Source organism: Pinus tabuliformis, chromosome 1_1 (assembly GCF_031772625.1).
Source record: "Pinus tabuliformis cultivar Carrire ecotype Pingquan chromosome 1_1, CPIR1, whole genome shotgun sequence".
NCBI lineage: Eukaryota > Viridiplantae > Streptophyta > Pinopsida > Pinales > Pinaceae > Pinus > Pinus tabuliformis.
In genome coordinates this window covers 229,106,426-229,127,429 of record NC_142297.1, presented here as the reverse complement: position 1 = coordinate 229,127,429, position 21,004 = coordinate 229,106,426, and positions in this window count along the sequence as shown.

Here is a 21,004-nt window from a genome sequence, read left to right as displayed (position 1 = left end):
GTACTAGATGGTGGATCCTCCACAATCTCTTCTATAGCAATCAAACCAGGTGGAAGAGGTAGACCGTCAGGTCCGTAAAATATTTCTGGTGCCGAAGAAGGTATAGATTCTGCAGCGACTGATGTTTGGGGAACAACACCTTCCGAATCAACTATAGATTGAGCCAGTTCAGGTATACTAGGATCAGTTCTACTGTCCTCTAGTGGCTGCGAAACTTCTTCTGTGAAGGCAGGGGTACCAGAAATGTTTGGAGTAACCAGAGTCTCTGAGGGTGTCAGAACACTTGTCCCAACCAGACCAGGGGATTTTGAGCCAGTTAAACGAGTTCGCTTTGTCCGGAATAGTTTTGATTCTGGGGACAAAGACGGTTGACTCGTAAGTCTCCGCGAACAATGGGGTTTCAATTGACTTTCTTCCATGATTGCGGATTACTTGATCAACTAAAAATAAAGGGGAAAATGTTTCCGAATTAAATGAATTTTAGACGCTTTGACACAACTTGTTTTTTCAATTTTTAAGAGTCGAGAAAAAACAAAATATGACTCTAGTCGCCTTCGATTTTTAATGAGCCTGAAGTGACAAGTGCTCAGATGGACCTTTTCCTTTAAGGAGTCTGAAAAGGAACGAAAGAGACTACTATGGAAATCTAGACAGAGGGATTACCAAACCAATTGCAAAACTGTAGAATACTTTTTACGGTACAGCATTCAATCTTCCCGAATGGTGTGTTCAGTGCATTGTGATCGATAGGGTGGAAGACATGGCTTCCTATGGATAAAGGATATAGCCTATTGTGGTCTCCCAATATATACTCGACGGTACGTGGGAGCACAAGTCCGTACTGGCACTTGTTGTCTTAAAGAGGAGGAATCACCCAACCAACAGTGAAAGCGACAGTTACCAGGCTTTATGACGTCGGAATACGTCTCAAGCCTAGACTTCTAGATATTGTGCGTTAGGTTCCAAAGCATTTTTAGGTTCATTAAATTTATTTTATAGTTGATCTTTCTTAAAAAAATTTCCTTTCAGGATCACCGCATGATGTAGATATAATTCCTAAAATGCAATCTAAGATGATAAACAATCGTTTAATCTTCTTTTTGTAATGAAAATCCTAGCTACTAAAGAAAGAGAGATGATATTCTTTCAACATAGAGCAGAGAGCACACACTAGATGCACTATCCTAAATCAAACCAACAAGCAGTCTAAATGAAAATGCACATGCATGTATTTGTTTTCAGCTTTCTTAATGTGTGAATGACAAGAAGAATGCTAAGTACAAATCTGAATTATCTTTTCAAAGCGACAATACTAACAAATTTCTCTTCAAAAACGAAAGGAAGATAATGACGACACTTTGCTATTTTGAATTGAAAACTACTTTCGACACTTGAAAAACTACTAATTCAAATCAAATACAAGAGTAACTATATGATCAACCATAAAGAACATAAAATTCTTTTCTTTGACTGAAAATGACACTTGTGACACTTTCAAATCAAAAGACGATAGTTTGATTATGCTACTTCTTTGTAAAAGAGAACTGAAAATGGCGCACAATACATAAAAACATTCACAGTTCTTTGCACAATGGAGGCAGAATGATGGAAAGGAAGGGAGTTTCCACAGTGGTATACTGATCACAGACAGCAAAACTCCTGAATAAAGCTGAAGAGAGTGAACACAGAAACCAAAATCTGAGATCAGAAGAGGTCTTGTCTGATCAGCGCACCTGCAACACAGGGAAAGTGCGATGCAGCGCACCTACTGCACATGAGAGGTGTGATGCATCCAGATTCCCAAGAGGAGAATGTGCGATGGTCCAGGGACGAGCCTTCAACTGGGTTCCGGGTCACAATTTGCAGCTCAGTTCAGGGATTTAGGCGGAGAAAGTGATGTACAGTAAATAGATATCACAGGGGCTGATCTAATGAGGTTACTAGAGCCACCACTAGGGAAATCAAAAGGTTTGCAAATCGATTGTTCAGTTTATAAACAAAACCCGGAGATAGACTAAAGCAGCATTGATCTACTTTGCACTTACATAGAAAATGCAGTTCGAAGGCTAGCTGGCTTGACTTCAGGCTCCGTCTGTAAGTTTATAAAATAAACAAATATGGACAAACAAACAATCTATTCGTTCCCCAGCGGAGTCGCCATTTTGTTATCGGGAAATCCAGTGTCCACTCAGAGCTGCTAGTCCCACTAAGACTGGTAGCTGTCTTAGAAACAAAAAAACTAAAACTACTTTCATTTTCCTTTATGAGAAGTATATAAGAGGGGAATGAAGGACACCAACCTCAGTCTTGCAATTGGTTCCTTGCTCGGTTCCTCTCCTCTCTGACAGATCCTTGCCACTTCTCCTTTGTCTACCCAACTTCAAAGAGCACCTGTGGAATCAAAGCAGCATAATCCTATCAAAGAACAGAGATCTACAATCATAAACAATATAGGACCAGATATATATTGACCACACAAATGCATATATCATCAAACATACAAGAATGTGGAGGAAAACTTGAATAGCTTTATTAACATCAAGAATAGCAAAGAGGATTACAACCAACTGTTCTGACCCAACGTCATCCTCCAGCATGAAAGCCCTTCTTTCACCCCATGAAAAACTTAGATCACCAAACACTATGATATTCCACCAAGAAACCAACAGCACTTCCTTACAAGATACAAAATTCCAGCCTCTGGATCTCTAGGATGAGGGATCCATATATAGATGATTGCAGGGGGGTGAGTCAGCTTCTAGGATTTTGATTAGTGTCCTCTCTCTGATAGATCTTGATTCCACTTGGAGATTGATGATCTCTTACTCATCCCTGGGCGAATTCAGAGAGGAAAGTGTCACAGGAGAAGTTTCTGGAAGATTCCATGACGATCCACCTTGCAAATTGTTTCTGCCATTTGTGCACTCTCGCCCATCGCACCCTACAGAAGGGATTTTCAGTATGCATCGCACCCTTTTCACTGGGCAGGTGAGATGCATCGTACCCTCTGCACTGGGCAGTTTGTATGGTCTAGCTTTGACCAGTTCTGAGCAGTTTTCTGTGGAGAACTTTTGGGAGATGATGTAATCAGCTGACCTTGTTCTTTTAGGGTGTGAAGCAACACTTTTAGGGACTTAGGATCCCTTGGTTTATGGACATGTTTGATTGGGGTTGTAGTGCCCAAAAATGTCTACAACAGATATGACCTAGTACTTTCCCTTCTATGATTGCAAAGATGCTCTTCTTGGGATTCAATGATATTACATACCTTCAACATCTTTCGAAAATCTGTTTCAGCTGATAAATATGATCCCTTCTGTGATATGAATACACAGTGATGTCATCCATGTAAACCACTACTGATCTGTTAATCAACCCTTGGAAAGCTATGTCCATAGCTCTCTGGATTGTGGCACCCACAGTAATAAGTCCAAAAGGAATTTTACGATATGCGTAGGTGCCCCATTTAGTGTTGAAGGTTGTCATAAGCTGATCCCCATTAGATACCAACACTTGATTATATCCTGAAAATCCATTTAATAGGGACAACATTTCAGACCCAGAAATGCACTGAAGAATGTGTTCCATAGAAGGGACAGGATAGTTATCCTTTTGCGATGCTTTATTCAAGTTTCTAAAATCGATACACTACCTGATGTCTCCATTTTTCTTTCTTATTGGCACGAGATTGGCTACCTAGTGGGTGTGTCTGATCGGAAAGATGATTTTAGCATCCAGCATTTTGTTTAATTCTTTCTTTACCAATGGTTCTAGGCTTGGATGCATCTAACGAAGATTTTGTTGGTAGGGATTAGCCTCCTTTTCCAAAGGAATTACATGCTGCATAACCCTGGTGTCAAAGATTTTTAGGTCTCCATATGTCCATGCAAAGATGTCCTTGTATTCTTTAAATAGCTTGACAGATGCAGCCTTTTCTTGTGGAGAGCACCCCAAGCTCAAATTAACAGTTTTTGGGTCTTTTTTGGTTCCAATGTTGACTGATTCATACTTCATGGATGAGCTATGTGTTTTTCAATTAGTTGACCATTTGAATTTATCATACAGGTCATATAAGTGATCCATCATGACAACTGACTTGGGAATTATATTGGACTGATCCTTTTCCTCATCTTTCCTCTCATTCATCAGCCTGTCATGCTCACTTTCATCAATGACTGCATTCTTGAACGTCTTCTTGCAATGCAAGAACTCAAGGATTTGCTCGTCATCTTCGAACACCTGCCAATTTGAAATGTTATTAGGCATGAATGGTCTAAAAATCAATTCAACATAACATTTATTCTTCTTTAATCTAAAATCAAGAAAAAGTTTTGCAGCCATACCAGCCATCAGATCGACATCTTGGTTTTGCTCTTGAGGTATGTATGTGATATTAAAAGAATAAAAACTATCAATTAAGCTCCATACCTCATGCTGGTACCTTACTAGGTATGGCGAATTGTAGTGTATCCTTTTCCTCACCTGATCCACAATTATCTATGAGTCACCAAAAAGTTTAAGATTTTTACCTTCATGTCAACGGCTTTCTTCAAGCCCTACAACAAGCCTTCATATTCTACCATGTTTTTGGTGCATGTGAACTCTAACCAGCTGGCCATCAGATGTTGGTTCCCTTGCGGGTCAATGAGAATGCTCCCAGAACCTGCACCTTCAAAGCAGTTAGATCCATCAAAGTGTCCAAAATATAGAATCTAATGTTATATCAATTGAACTACTATCTACAAAATTAGTCCTATCATCTACTATATTACAGGTTGGTTCATCAATTGGACTACAGGGGAGAGCTTCCAACTATGTGTTTATCACAATTTCTTCAATTATTTCTGCATGGAATTCTCCAAAACAGGTTTCCGTGGCACAAACATTGAAACTATAATTCCCAAGGGTAGAGTTGGTAAACATTACAGGTTCATTAGGGCCATTTAATTCTGTCACCACATACTTCATGTATCTTTCTCAATCAATTCAAAGCATATCACCCTTCCCCTTCTGAGGCAACAAGAGATGGGACCAATCAGTTGAGAAATATCCATTGAGTTTTGCTGACTAGTCCCTACTAAGAAGCATTCCATAAATCTTGGGTATGTCAACTACCACTATGTCAATGACTTGTGTGTATTGTGGTTTAGCAGCCATCCAAATCAACACATCTTTCAATTCCCCAATTACTTTTACATTTGTCCTGTCCAATTGCATAATTCGAGTCCCAGTTTTCTCGGGTATCGCATGCAGTCTTTTAGCAACAACATAAGGCATCACAGTGGACGAGGCACCGGAATCTACCAAGCAATTGTGTACATTCATGTTGAGGATTTCAAATGTGATAAGGAAAGGTGGAGTCATGGATTTTGATTTCCTCCTTATCATGGCTGCACTGACATCTTGGGGGTTTCGATTCATTTTAGACAGAGTGGCTTCCATAGCTGATGGTGTTTGGGCTATACTGGGGGTACTAACAGGTCTGGAGACTGACTTCTTGGTTTGGCTGCTTGGGACGGTAGGAGTTTTGCAATTCTGCTCATTCATAGCTTTCAAGAGCAGATCTCTTTGCTGCGTTAATTTTAGCAAATCAAAGTATGTTATATTAGCCCTAGATTTCTTAAGATCATCCACAATATTGTAATCAATGTTATAAATAGGATAGGGCAGAGTAAACATACTGGTTTTTTCGTTCTTAGGTGGGAGTTTACCATTTTGAGTCGCCTTCGTTGCAGTGGGAGATGTGTTATCTTTCTCTGGATGGTTTGCAACTGGGGTATTCTTGGACTAACCACTAGGTCTACCCTTCTCAACAGGAACTTTGGGAGCAGGTGCCTTCAAAGGGTGAACATCTTTCTTTGTCTGGTCTACAGGCTTCATCACACCTGCAAGTGGCCCTTTACTTCGTGTGTGGATTTCTGCCATATTGTCTCCTTCGTCATCATCGTTCTCATTTGTATGGAAATCCCACAGTACATTGATTTGAGATTCTTCATCCAAGGGCTCTTCTACTTGGTATTCTTCTTCATTTTCTTGTTTTGGCTCCAGCTCCACTATAGATTCTTGTTTTTTAAGGAGTGTTCGGATAAGAGCCAACTCTTCCATATTTAAATTCCCTTCGTTGGGTGGAGTAGGCAACACAAGTTGACCATGACCACCTTCTGTCTTCTTACGATAGAAAGGTTTGAAAGGTTTTATGTTGTTATAATCGCCTCCATTCCCACTAATACACTCTCCATAATTCCTTTTCATATTGATGACTATGTTTGTCAGTTTCTTAATGATCTGATGCAAACTTTCCACATCTGTGGTGTCCCTTTCTTTGCCCTCAGCCACTTTGTTATCACTCCCATTATTCTTCTTGGATGACTGAGAGCCTTTCTTTTCTTCGATCGTATGATGACATGTTGTGAGACTGATCATTTCATTCTCCACTTTTATTGCTTCATCAATAGCACCTTGTAAGGTTTGTGCATTACTTCTCTTGACCCACTTCACAATAGGGACATGGAGAGCAGTGATGTAGAATTCCATGAGCACCTCATCAATGGGTCTAGCGTTAGCTGGGATTCTGTTGAACAAAGTGTTGAACCAGGTGTTGAAATCCTTGACCTTTTCTTTGGCTTCCATTTTTAAATGGGATAGCTCTAAAACTAAGGCCGCAGGTGTTTTGTCATCGCCAAATTTGTCTAAGAAGGCCTGCTGAAAGGCACCCCATGAGGTGATCAATCCTATTCTCAAACTAAAGTACCATGTGGGGACCACACCAATCAGAGTTAAAGGGAGCAATCTAGATACCACATCTACATCGGCTACCCCAAACATGCGCATGACTAGGAAGAAAGAGAGAACATGGTTATCAACAGTGTCTCCCCACTCAGGGTCGAATTTATGCAATACTCTTTCCGCATTCTTGGTTAAGGGATGCTACTTCCTAGGTACCGCTATGACATCCTGTGCAAGCTATCGAGGGAGTGATCCTGGAGGAGGTGGTGGAGGTTGATTCCCACCTGGAGGAGGGAGTAGAGGTTGATTCCCACTCCCGGGGGGGAACGTTGGCCATATTATGGATATGAAGGTTCTGGTTGAAGGTTTCTGATGAGCCCCAAAAATGGGTAACTTATTGGGCTCATTTTGCCTATTATTCTTGATTAATCCACCATTCTTCATAGTTATATGCATGCTCTTGAATATATTTGTGTTAATTGAATGAATGAGAATAGTCACTTGACCACCAAGTCTAATACGTGCTTATTACAAATTTTTGGACATCTTTTGGACCAAGGTCAAGCATTTATGAGCAAGTTGACAGCCAAATACGAAGGAACAAGGCTGAGGATTTGTAGGAAGGGTGTCTCCTACACTAAATGACCCCTTCCTCGAGTTCTCCACCATCAGCTCGGAGTTCAACAGCCCACCAAAGATGATTTCAAGGGGTAGCCGAGCAGATTTTTTGAAGGGGCTGATTAACTGCAGTTTTGAGCATCCAAGCCCCTAAAGTTAAGGAGGGATGTTGGGAGTCCCCGTGGTGCATAAGTAGGAAGGCTTCAAGCCTTGGTAGTTTAGCCATTGAACAGTTGTTTTTCACACTTTAGTGCAGCTATGCATTTCAGCTCATTTTTGAGCTCTTGCTGTAAACAGTTTTGTGACATGATTATTTTTTGAGTAATGGAGATAAATTTCACTTTGCACCAGCTCTGAGATTTCTTAGGAGGTTATAGCTCTTGGGGTTGGGCCCAACCCAAGTGCCAGTACCTCCTTTGTGTACTTCTATTCGTTTTCTTTGCATTCATAGAATAATTTCTGTTATCTAGGTTAAGATCTTGCTTTGTTACTTAGGTTTCTTTTGATGATTAAAATAGGTTTTCATGCTTCAGGTTGATTTGATAGTTTGGTGACAGAAAAGATCTGAAAAAAGGCCATCAAGCAATCCTTTATCTCACCTCCCCCTCCTTGGGACCATGAGCTGAGACCAAGGCATACTTGCTTCCACAAAAACATTGTTTTTTCCTTTCCATGCAATTGATAGTGTTAGATTCTTAGTTGGAAAAGTTGATACCAATTGTACTTGCATGTTTAGATCTATTCTTGCTTTGTTTCCATAGTTATCTTGCATGAGTTCTTGTCTATAAACTTCTATTCATCATGTTTCTGGTTTTTAGGTGAGATTAGGTCAAAATAGATAGATCTCTGGTTTTTTTTCTAGTTTTTCTTCGATCAATTTTGAAAAATAGTGTGCAGATAATCTGTAATGCATCCCTTCCTATCCTTCCTCAATCATACAACCTGCTCCAACCCCTAATCCAAGATTCCTTCCCTTTGTTTGCCACGCTTTCCCACTTTGCCCTAATTTCTACATTTTTGTGCAACATTTCTCCCTCCATCCTTGAACAAATCCAACCACCTTCATCACTCCTTAGCCTCATTTACCAGGTCCTAGACCCCTTCATATCCTCATCCATCCTCCATTTCCATTTTCCCACCGTTTTTCCACCATCAACACTCTAAAATCCTCTTTCGGCTCTTCCTGTAGAACTTCCTGTAGAACATCTTGTAGACTTCCTGTAGAAGTTCACGTGAGCAGTTTTTTGAGATCTGATCACTGTGAAACTCTCTGGAAGAGTTCTAGGGACCCTTAGGCCCTCTTCTCACTTTCCCAACCTCCTGCAAGCGCCCCCTTCATTTCCTTTCGCCACTCAACCTCTACACAGTAAAAAATAGTTAAAGCACATGCATAATAATTTTGCAAAATTACTTAAAAATACAAAAAGATGTTTTTTTCCATATTTTCCTTCAGCAGTAGCTTAGTCACATGCATTGTACCTTTCCAAGAGTCAATGGCATCCATTTCTGCAACTTTCATCTCTTTTCTTGCACCAGTAGGGCTAGTCGATAAAACTAGGGTTTGCTAGGGTTTGCATTTCCTTTCAGCTTTCGGCTTCTTTCTGCAAGTAGACTAGCCTCTTTTGAGTTAGCTTTCATCTATCACAGTTAAAAGCTTCTTCTAAGAACTCATAGAAGTTGGCTTAAACTCCTAGCAGACTTGTGCCAGCTGATCAAGTGACAGCCTGCGGCAAGAGCTAGTACTTGTGCATATAGCATCGTCGCTTCCAAGTTTGTTACGAACAACCGGGTTGATAAAAGTAAGAAGGGAGTCCCAAGAGTTGCAGCATTATTGCTGCAATACTGGAGCCCACCATTTTTTTGGCGTCGTTGCCGAGGAAGTGTCAGAGTATTTGTGATTGCTGTTTTTCTTCTATTTTCTACTACAACCTTTTGCTAAATAGTTTATTTCAGCAAGAGTAGAGTAGTTGTTTCATTTCCATTCTGCAATTTCATTTCCACAAAAGTAGACGAGACATTTCCTGCTTTGCTAGACTAGCATTTCAATTCTGCAAGCGTAGAATAGCATTTCAATTCTGCAAGCGTAGCTTAGCATTTCATTTCTGCAATTTCATTTCAGCAACATAGATTAGTCATTTCCTGCTTTCATTTCAATTATTCACTTTTCATTCCAGCAAGGTTTATTGTAGTTAGTTGTAGTTTGTTGTTCAATAAATTTTAGTTTTACAGGTACAAGTAGAGAAAAACACAAAAATCAACCAAAAATATTTCATTTCATGCCTTGTGGGAACAGAGACAATTCAGGAAAATTTTTACCCAACAGCCCCACCACATCACTGAGTCACCCTTCTCTCTTCTTCGATGGTAGTGAATCTCCAGAGATATACGGAGATCCTCTAACAGAAGAAGAGAAAGAAAACATTCCTCCTAAGACCATGGATGAAAACAGAAACAGTATAGGAGATGATGAGAGAATAGAAGGTGCCTTTCCCATTCGAGAGACCAATGGGGACATAAAAATGAAAAACATAAGTCCCTCAGCCTTACCTCACTTCCATGGATTGACCACTGAAGACCCTGATACCTTCTTGTTTGAGTTTGTTTTCCTTTGTTGAACCTATGGCTATGCAGAAGACGAGAAAAAGTTGAAACTATTTCCCTCTACCCTCAAGGATGCAGCACTACGCTGGTTCATGGGGTTACCTGGAAACAGTATCACAACTTGGGCTTAGATGTAGCAAGCCTTTAACAACAAATATCGGGATTACTGTAGGTCAAAGGAAACGAAGGGAGAAATCTTTTGGATGACCATGGGAAGTGATGAGTCTTTAGAAGACTATGAAGAAAGGTTCCAACTCAGTTATAAAAGGGCTAGGTGCACACTTGACCCCAAATCTCTGAAGCTGGTTCTGCTCCGAGGAATCCCTGAAGACCTTCTAGATACCCTCCATTTGCTGGCTGGAGGAGACATTTACCAGCTACCTTATGATGACATAAAGAATGTGTTTAGAAACCATTCTAGGGTAGCCCGGAAAAGAGGTAGGGGGAATCAACTTTCAGCCAGCGCCACCTTCTCCAAACATGAGTTTGCAAATCAGATGGAAGACCTTAAAAGTGAGATGAGACAGACCATTGCCATGCAATTGGATACTTTCCGAATCCAACAGAAGAAAGAGGAAGCTGAGAGGGCTTTGGCCATCTTTTGTCTCAGATGTACAAGGAAACATCCTTGAAACGAGTGTCCATTGCACTCAGTAGAGGTATGTTTCGTTTGTGAGGAAGACCACCCTACAAACCAGTGCCCAACCTTGCCCGGACTTAAAGCTATGTACCAAGGGGCTGAAGGAGCCACTGAATCACTCTAATTCCTAAACCAAAGTGTTGGGCCGTTAATATTTCATTATTATTATCACTTTTGAATGTCTATTTCATCGATTTCTACTCTTCTTTATCATGTCATTTATCATAATTTATCATATAATTTCTTCTTATAATGATTTATGCTTTTATGGAAAAATATTATTTATTCTCCTTTATTTTTAATAAATTGATGATTATGCATGATTCTATTAATGATGGTTTATTAATAAATTGGTTGTAACATTACTCACCATTTTTAGCCTCCAAGATAATTTCCAGATTGAAGATTTGATCATTAAATGTGCCAACTCAGAAATTCGGTGGAATAAGAAGTGACCGTTTTTCGGTTGAGATTCTGGGCAAATGAAGAAGAATCTGGAAAATCTGGAACATGGGTTTTGTCCAAAACGAACCAAATTAACTTTACTATACAAAAATTTGCCCAAATTCAGCTTGTATTGAGAGAAACACGGGGTTCTTTGAGCACAATTTTCTCAGACTTGTTGTTGCGACCATCCTCCAAATCTCAGCTGCAAAGCCAAATTCACCTTGCTCTTGTTGAAATATGGATGGAAATATATTTTCTTGTTGATCAATTGGTTAGAAACAATCCAATATTGTTATGAGAGATCATATTTACTATTTTATTTCTCTTCTTTGTGATTGTAAAAAGAAGAGCATGTATTATGTATTGGGGGAGGATGGCTGAGAAATGGAGAGATTTCTTGTTGTAATTATACAATTCCTCATTGACTCTCATTGATTAAACATAGATCGAATGTTTGTAAATGCTGTTATGCATGATTAATACAAGAATGTGTTGTCGTTTAACCTCTTAGTTCTGCAGTAGCTCAGCGACGTTTCACCGGTGGTTGAGGGCCTGGCCCTGGTGGATCGATCCGCTGTTTGTATCTCTACCTTTTCATTATTGTTGTGAGATAGTTCATATTTGCTTTTATTACAGTTTGCAAGTTAATTAGTTTGCTGTTTAATTGCTTTGATATCAATGTGTTATATTAACGAATCGCGTTGCTGTTCTTTTATTATTTAACAGGAATCTCAACACTGTATAATTTATCTTATTAATACCTTAATAGAGCTTCATTGTTCTATTTCAATTATGGTTTCATTCCACTTGCTGTTCCGTTTGATTGATATTCATTACAGATTGTTGTTCAATATGATTGGTTATTTGATTCCATTAATTAGAGTTTGTTGTTCAGATTTATTAAATAGGATTCGTTGTTTAATTCCTTTAATTACAGTTTGTTGTCCATTTACTTTGCGGTTCATTTTTGTTGATTAATTGCAAAGAGTTTGCTTTTAAAGAGTTTGCTTTTAAAGAGTTTTCCTAGTTTACTTTTAATAGCAGCTTTAGTTCAATTTCTATTTCCTTTTAATTGCTTTAAAGCAGGACTGTCAACTGTAGAGAACATTGGTTATTGCTTCTGTTATCTCAAAATCAGGCCCTGGAAGGCTGCAGACCACGAAGACTTCAAGTAATTGTTTCAAACCTACTTTAGGCTGAGGTTTAGCCTCCCCAACCTGAGAGGGCTCTCTCAAAGGATTAAAGGTTTTTTTATTATGATCAAGATGGCTAACTCTTGTGAAACAAATAAAAAAAATGAAAATGGTGGAAACACAACTAACAAGTATCCATTGGGCTTATGGAGTCATATATGATTCAGTATTAACAGCAGGGTTGGCTTTGCATAGAAGTCAAGGCATTCAGATTTCAACATATATAGAGCACACCAAACACATAGAAGGCAGTTTACAAGTATATGAAGGAAATTAGAGCACTGCTAGCGATTTCTAAGTAATCACATACTAATAACACTGTAGATAACATGAAAAGACAACAAAAGAAACTCATCACATTGAACTCTCTATGATTCTTGAGAAGCATAAGCCAGTACTGTATTACCAAAAAACAGAGTCTTTACATAAGCCAAATATCAGAGCTTTTTTTCCATAAATTTCCAACCCTTTGTACATCAGCTCTTTTGCTATATATAGAGCTCTTTACATAAATTAGATTCCTCCTCTAGGATGAGGAAAATTTTGGATTCTACCTGATCTGACACCTAATGACGCCTAAAACTAACGATTAAATGCAAATGACACCTAACTAGCAGTCCTAGAGACCTAACACAACTAGGAGTGTAACTCCTTATCATGATTACAAAAACCTTATCTAAGCATTTAAAGCATTCTTTGACAACTTGAAACCTCATGAAGTCGAATTTGATGAAGCCTCCCACGTGGTCATCAAACTGCTGAAGACAAACCCTAGAAATTAGGGAACATGTTTCCCTGTTTTTAGATTTAGGATCCCTGAAAATGGCACGTGGGATAGAGCCTTTATCTCCTCATCCATGACACATTTGTTGAAAATTAAGGAGGTTTTTGTAGTCCATGACGTCTAGAACAAAAACCTCTCTTGGTTTTTTAAAATAATTCTCCAGCTGTCTAGAATGTGTCTTTGAAAAGCAGGTGTAGAACAGAGAAATATGCTTGTGAAAAACTGCACCTAGAGCAGTTTCGTAGCGCAAGTTTGGTCCTTCATTTCTCCCAGCTCATAATGGGTTTGAAAAAAGTGGAAGAGGTTTTTGTGCTTCAGTATCTTAGGAATGAAAAACTCTTTCACTTTTCAGAGATGAGTTTTCAACTGCTCAGAAACTCTTCTAGAAGTTGACTGGTAAAAACAAGAAGACAGTTTGACTGATAAAGTTTGGAGTTCAAAAATGTCTCTCCTCTACTTGTTTTGCCCTTGCTGAATGTTGACACCTTTTAAATGATCCTTTGTAGAGGTTCTCCTTCAAGAATATTTGCCTTTTTCTTTCAACATTGGTCCATGAAATCATAATGTGCAGCTACAGCAGTTTCGTAGCGCGCTACGAAACTGCTGTGTGAATCAAAAAACACAGTTTTTTCTCAAAAATTATTCTTCTTGTGATTTCTTCACAGCTTCATCTTATGCCAATAGGCCACATATCTTTGACATAATTCATCCATAAACAGCTTCAAAAAGGTAATGTTCTAACCAAAATTGTGTTAAGGCTCCAATCACTTACTGCCCGGTTCTTTTATGCTAAGACTGTCCTCCTGGTTTTCTCAACTGAATTTGCAGGTCCTCAAACTGTCTCTTTAGTTAACTGGCTCCTGGTTACTCTTCTTTTCTTCAAACATGTCTATGAAATCCCTGCAAGGAAACTTGAAGATAAACCTGCACTGTATTGGTTTGAACACTACCTTGCTTGAATTTGAAATTGATAACTGCCTCGCTTGAGATTTCAAAAAGTTCTGATGAGTGTCATCCTTAAGCTTTCCAATTGTCTTCTTATGCATGAAAGAAACACGGGAAAAACCAAGACTAACTCACCTCACCTTACTTTTGGAAATTTTAAAGAATGCGTACAAGACATCTAACGAATCTAATGATGAGAATGAAAGGCTGCATGTGATAGGCATGGTTCAAGGACTGACACATGGTGATGAAAAATTAATGAATTTTGATGGAAAAGATAGTTAGACAAGATCTGGCACAAATCCCTGATTTCGTAGTGCAACTAGTGTAAACTCTGTGTTTTGCGCTATGAAATCTCCTAGTTACGAGACTGTCTAGGTGTTTTCGTAGCGCACATAGGGTATTTTTGTGAGTTTGCGCTACGAAAACTCCTAGTTGATTTCGAAATGCATGTAACTTTTGAAACAACCTTAACACATGACACTTTGAATGAATGTGGGACCAATGGTGGGTAAAACAAGATTGTTGACCATATTTAACAAAGGGAACAAGACTCGTAGGACTTAGATACTAAAGCAAACATGGAAAAACTAAACCTGGACTAACACCTAACCTTTACAATGAAACTGATGTGAACAATTTAGAAATTGCTTCTTAAGTGATAACAGCTTCCTCGTTCGCAGATTGATTGTCTTGTTCCAGTTTTATTTCAATTGCATCAATCTCTAGAGGAATGAGTTATTACTACTGTATCCTCGATTGATGGTTGTTTGAGTAAATGATTTAGTTCGGAACATTTCAGTTTCTTGCTGTTCCGATTAGATTTTGGATTTTAAGCACTATGCTGCAAAACATTACTCTTGAGTAAATAGCCGCCTCAGACTGAGTACGCTCTTGAAATAGTGATCTGATCATCACCCTATGAGTGACCTCAGTTGAAGATTTACTAAACAAAAGGTATTACAGACCCATGTCCTGATGTGTGTGTTTTGTGTTATTGAAACAACAGATCGATCAGATTGCCAATACACAGAAAATAAATAGAAAGACAGTAGAGAAATACAGTAAGCAACACAAAGACACAAACAGTTTTTAATAAGGAGTTCACCCTATTCTCTAGGGCTACGTCTCCGATCCAGCTTCAGTGGTGGCCTTGTTTTATTGTGTCTTTCAGCAGAGAAATTACAATGCAGGGACTTAATATGAGTTCTCCTGAAGCAGATTTTGCTTGCCAGGGTGGTTCTCAGATTCCCCAAGCCTTGGAGTACACAGACTCTTGTTCTTCCTACCAGCTCTGTGACCCTCGGTCTACAGTGGAAAGAGCCAACTGTGATGCTCAATCCGGACAGATTCCTCTACGGGAAGACTTGATTCTTCAAGCTCTCTTTTGCTCGATGCTGCCTGTGGTCAGCTCGGCCTTCTGTCTCCTCTGCTTGGCTTTATTGCTCTCTGTGCTCAGTCCTCCTCTCAAGGTTCACTGTTCACTATCTCTCTTGGTCGCTTGGACTCTTCACTCTGAATCTCTTGATCTTCATTCGGCTGTCTCTGCTCATGGCTTTAGCCATTCGACCTCCATGCCTATTCGGTTCCTCTCCTGCCTGCGTCGATTCGCCTACTGCCTGTGTGCTAGGAGTTCCTTGTTCGGTGTCAGCGTGAACGCTCGAGAAGTAATCATGCGTCCCCATCAGAACAACACCAGCCTGTTCGTCGATTCGTTTCTTTCTCCACCGTGGCGGTCAACGGATTCCAAATCCCCTTAAATCGCGGCTTAATTCCCTGTCAATTCTGCTCTGTTTATCGGATGCAATCTTAGCCATCCTTTTTGGGCTCCTCCAGATCCAACGTCATACGCACGTTGAGTGCGGTTGACTTTCTCTACCGATAATGCGTGATCACGGCGGTTTTTCTCTCACCTCCGCTGCCACGCGTCGATCACTGAGTGTGATCGCTTCGTTTTCTCCAAAACCTCTTACCGTTCAAGGGCGCCCCGATCAAACTGTCGGTTTCTAGGTTGTGGGTCCCACCTTCGCATGATGGCGCTTTTTGTTTCTCCGCCCACGGTCCTCTGGCTCCCAATGTGGCTGAGTGCTTAAGGCTCTATCATTTCAGCCCTGTTAGCCCAACGATGCGCGATTAGTGCTAGGTGCTAATCACGCATCGAAAACCAGCACCTTTTCCCATTCTGGGGCTCCCAGGTGCTACATCGACCTCCTGCGCAGTCTCCATGGGCCTCGTTCAACACGCTTTGATCGAGGTCCTCGTCGTTCTACGCCGGCTGCCATGGCCACTGGTTCAGGGTGTTTTCGATTGTTGTTTTGGATTCTTCAAGGATTTGTTTCATCCCGATATAGTCATGGTTCTATGGTAGTCGTTTATGGATCCGATTCAGATCACGACCTTCCAACTGAAAAGCTTTTGGACCACCAAAAGTTGATTTTCTTCAAGCATCGACTAAGTGAGGAAACTGCTGTCTCACTTGTCCAATCTCAATCCACTTCGCACTGCTCGACGTCGAAACTTTAAGCCCAATTCTGAGGTATTCCACCTGTCCAGTGCGTGTTGTCCTTACCTTCCTGTCCAGCACTGTATCTTCCTGCAACTCATTAAGATATTTAGGTAGCAGGTCATCAACAGAAGGCAATTGACTTTGCTCTTCAAGGTCATCAATCATTGAAGGTTCAAACAACCTCAAGAATTCTGCATTCACGACCGAGTAGATGTGCATGTAAGCTGGTAGATCAAGGCGAAAATCATTCTCGCCAATCTTCTCAAGTATCCTGAAGGGTCCATACCTGATAGGTTTTAGCTTCTTACCTTCACCTTGCATCCTGTCCTTGCTGATATATAGCCAGACTTGGTCTCCAACTTGAAAACTATGCTCCATCTGATGCTTATCATGCCTAGCCTTGTATTTTGCCTGGCTCTGTTCCAGCTGTTCCTGTACTGCCTGGTGGATCTCCTGGATCTGTTCAATGAATCTAGTTTCTTTGTCCACATCACTGTGTCCATCAACCATGGTATCTTTACCAAAGACAAAATCCAAGGGAGACCTTGGTATGAAACCAAAGTAGGCCTCAAAAGGAGATCTCTGGGTAGAAGAGTGTTTGGCTCTATTGTAAGCATGTTGCACATAACACAAGTGTTCATCCCAAAGCTTAGGGTGTTTTCTGCAATATCCTCTCAGTAACTGGATCACTTTCCTGTTAACTACTTCTGCCTGGCCATCTATTTATGGATGAAAAGCTGTGCTTTTCTTTAATTTGGTGTCCATTAGTTCCCACAGACTGGACCAAAACTTTCCCACAAATCAGGTGTCCCGATCAGATATAATAGAAGTGGGTAATCCAAAATGAACCCATACATGTTCAAAGAATAATTTTGCAGTTTGTTCAGCTATAATCTGTTTACTACAGGGTTTCGGAATATACATTTTGTTGAACCTATCCACAACAACATATAGATAATCATGACATTTCCTAGATTTAGGAATTCCTCCAACAAAATCCATGGAAATGCTTTCCCAAGGGTGAGAGGGAATTGGCAATGGAGTGTGCAAGCCTAGTTTTCTATTGCTGGGCTTGCTTTTAGCACACATAGCACACCCCTTTACATATCTAGACACTGTCTCACTCATTCTTGGCCAATAGCAGAACCTTTGCAGTTGTGCAACTATTTTACTTACCCCAAAGTGACCTGATATCAGAGAAGTGTGTGCTTCCCTAATTATCTTTTCTCTCTCAGTTTGTGGAATGCAGAGTTTCCCACAATGATATAAGAGTCGGTCCTTTATATGATAGTCCAATTCTTCTACTCTTTTGCCTTGACTCAAAGTTTCATATACATCTTTAAAGTCCATGTCTTGAGCATACTATTCTATGTAGCTTTCATGCAGCACAGAATTATGCTTAAGTATGGTAGATGCATTTATAATGGGTCTAGATAACATGTCTGCAACCTTGTTATGTATGCCCTTTTTATATCTGATGACTAATTGAAACTGTTGTAGAAAACCCATCCATCTGTAATGTCTTGATTGTTGCAACTTAGTTTGGGAGTGTAGATATTGAAGTGGCTGATGATCAATATGTATTACTGTTTCTTTGCCCATTAAGTAATGTTTCCACTTTTTCACACTCTGAACTAATGCATACAATTCTTTATCATATGTAGGATAGTTGACTACTGCAGGATTAAAAGTCTCAGAATGATAACATATGGGTTTACCGTGCTGTGTCAATACTGCTCCCATGGCATAGTCACTGGCATTAGTTTGGATCTCAAATGGCCTTTGTAGATCTAGTAGTGCTAGTATAGGTGTTGTACTAAATTTTTTTTTCAAGGTGTCGAAGGCTTTCTGCTGTTTGCCTCCCCACTGCAACACCTTGTTCAATCCTATCAAAGCATGTAAGGGAGTTGCAATTGAGGAAAAATTTGAAATGAACTTCCTCCAATACTATGCAACTCCTAAGGGGCTTCTCACTTCTGTAACAGACTTGGGTTTAGGCCAGTTTACAATGACTGCCACTTTAGAGGGATCTATTTTCAATTCACCTCCCCCTACTATATGACCCAAATAATTTAGAGAGGTTTTTCCAAATTCACATTTGGAGAGTTTAACATATAGTTTTTCTCTTTTCAAAACATATAATGTCTGCTTAACATGCTTTAAATGTTCTTCCCACGTTTTACTAAAAATCAGAATGTCATCCAGATACACAATAACAAAATCATCAAGAAAAGGTTTGAGTACATCATTCATTAATCTCATGAAAGTAGTAGGGGAATTGGTCAAGCCAAAAGGCATAACCAGCCATTCATACAATCCCTGCTTTGTTTTGAAAGTAGTCTTCCATGCATCTTGCTTTGCAAATCTGACCTGATGGTATCCACTGTGAAAATCCAGCTTGGTGAAATAAACAACTTCCTTCAATTGATCTAAAATATCATCTATGCGAGGAAGGGGATAACGATTTTTGATCGTTATTTTATTCAGTGCTTGATAATCAATGCACATTCTCCATGAGCCATCTTTATTTCTCACCAAAACAATTGATGACCCACATGCTGATGTGATAGGCCTGATGAACCCTTTCTTGAGCAACTCTTGCACCTGCTTCTTGATTTCAACATTCTCTAAAGCAGATAACCTTTTATACCTGTAGCTGCAATGATCGTTTCATCTCCCGAGTCTGACCCCAAATATTTTTGAATAGCTGCAGCAGTCTTCTTCTTCTTGCCTCGGAATTCTTAGGTCTTAGCTCTAGATGCAGAATCCAACAGTGCTCATCATCATGCCCCTCCTTTTTACAGTGGGTGCATGAAGCTTTGCCTTTTTGTGCAGTGTTAGCCTTCCTTGCTTTCCACTTCTGCTTTCTTTTCTCCTTACTCTTGCTTACAGTGGGTTGGGATGGTCCCCCAACTTCTGGATTTCCATTCTTTCCTCTAGCTTCTAGATGAGTAGCTTGTACAGATACCTCATCTATACTAGTGGGATTAAACATGAGGATGGTATGCCTCATGTGGCTGTGTAGACCACCAATGTACTTCAAAATAGTTTCTGGTGAGTCTAATGAAATACCCAACATCAATGCTCTCTTTTTGAACTCTTGAGTATACCCTTGTACACTTTGCCCTTTCAGCTGCCGAAGAGTTTGCCAACTCATCATGGCTTGTTGCATGTAGGCCAATGGATAAAACTGCTTTTTGATTGCAGTAACAAATTCACTCCAGACAGAGATGGTCTTACCATGCTTCCTCATATCAGCTTGGGTTCTGCCTTCCCACCAAACCAAGGCAATGCCCCCTAAGCGAAGGCTTGCCAGCTGAATCTTGCTCTTGTCTGAGTCTATATTTTGTACTCTGCAATACACATCAATTTGTCTAATCCAATTGTCCAACTTTTCAACATTCAGCTCTCCATCATATATAGGAAAATCAAATTTAACATCTAACTTAATCAAAGATGCCTTCTTATTATGCATAGGGCTACTAGGAGGTGTAGGGAAGCTTTCTTCATTCTCCTTTCCTTTGGAGTGGTCATGGGAATGAGATTCATCTTCTTCTTTAGCTTGCTGAGAGCCTGATGAATCTTCACCCTTATGCTTTCTAAAGTCCCTATACATTTCTTCCACCATGGACTTTATAGCTAGGAAACTTTCTATGAATTGAGAGTCTGGCCCTATAGAACCTTCTTCTGACATTGTCTTTTGAGAATAGACTCTCCCAATCTCAAGATTAGTTTCCACCAACTCTCCTTCTCCTAATTTGAGCTTTGATCTAGTGAGCATTCACAGCTAAACCAACACAAGCTTGTCCAACCTTGCAACCTGGCTCTGATACCACTTGATCTGATGATCACCATATGAGTGACCTCAGTTGAAGATTTATTAAACAAAAGGTATTACAGACCCATGTGCTGGTGTGTGTGTTCTGTGTTATTGAAACAACGGATCGATTAGATTGCCAATACACAGAAAACAAATGGAAAGACAGTAGAGAAATACAGTAAGCAACACAAAGACACAAACAATTTTTAATAAGGAGTTCACCCTATTCTCCAGGGCTACGTCTCCCGTCCAGCTTCAGTGATGGCCTTGTTTTATTGTGTCTTTCAGCAGAGAAATTACAATGCAGGGACTCAATATGAGTTCTCCTGAAGCAGATTTTGCTTGGCATGGTCGTTATTGGATTCCCCAAGCCACTTGGAGTACACAGACTCTTGTTCTTCCTCCCAGCTCTGTGACCCTCGGTCTACAATGGAAAGAGCCAACTGTGATGCTCAATTCGGACAGATTCCTCTATGGGAAGGCTTGATTCTTCAACCTCTCTGGTGCCCGATGCTTCTTGTGGTTAGCTCGGCCTTCTGTCTCCTCTGTTTGGCTTCACTCCTCTCTGTGCTCAATCCTCCTCTCAGGGTTCACTGTTCACTGTCTCTCTTGGTCGCTTGGACTCTTTGCTCTGAATCTCTTGATCTTCATTCGGCTGTCTCTGCTCATGGCTTTAGCCATTCGACCTCTATGCCTGTTCGGTTCCTATCCCCCCTGCGTCAAT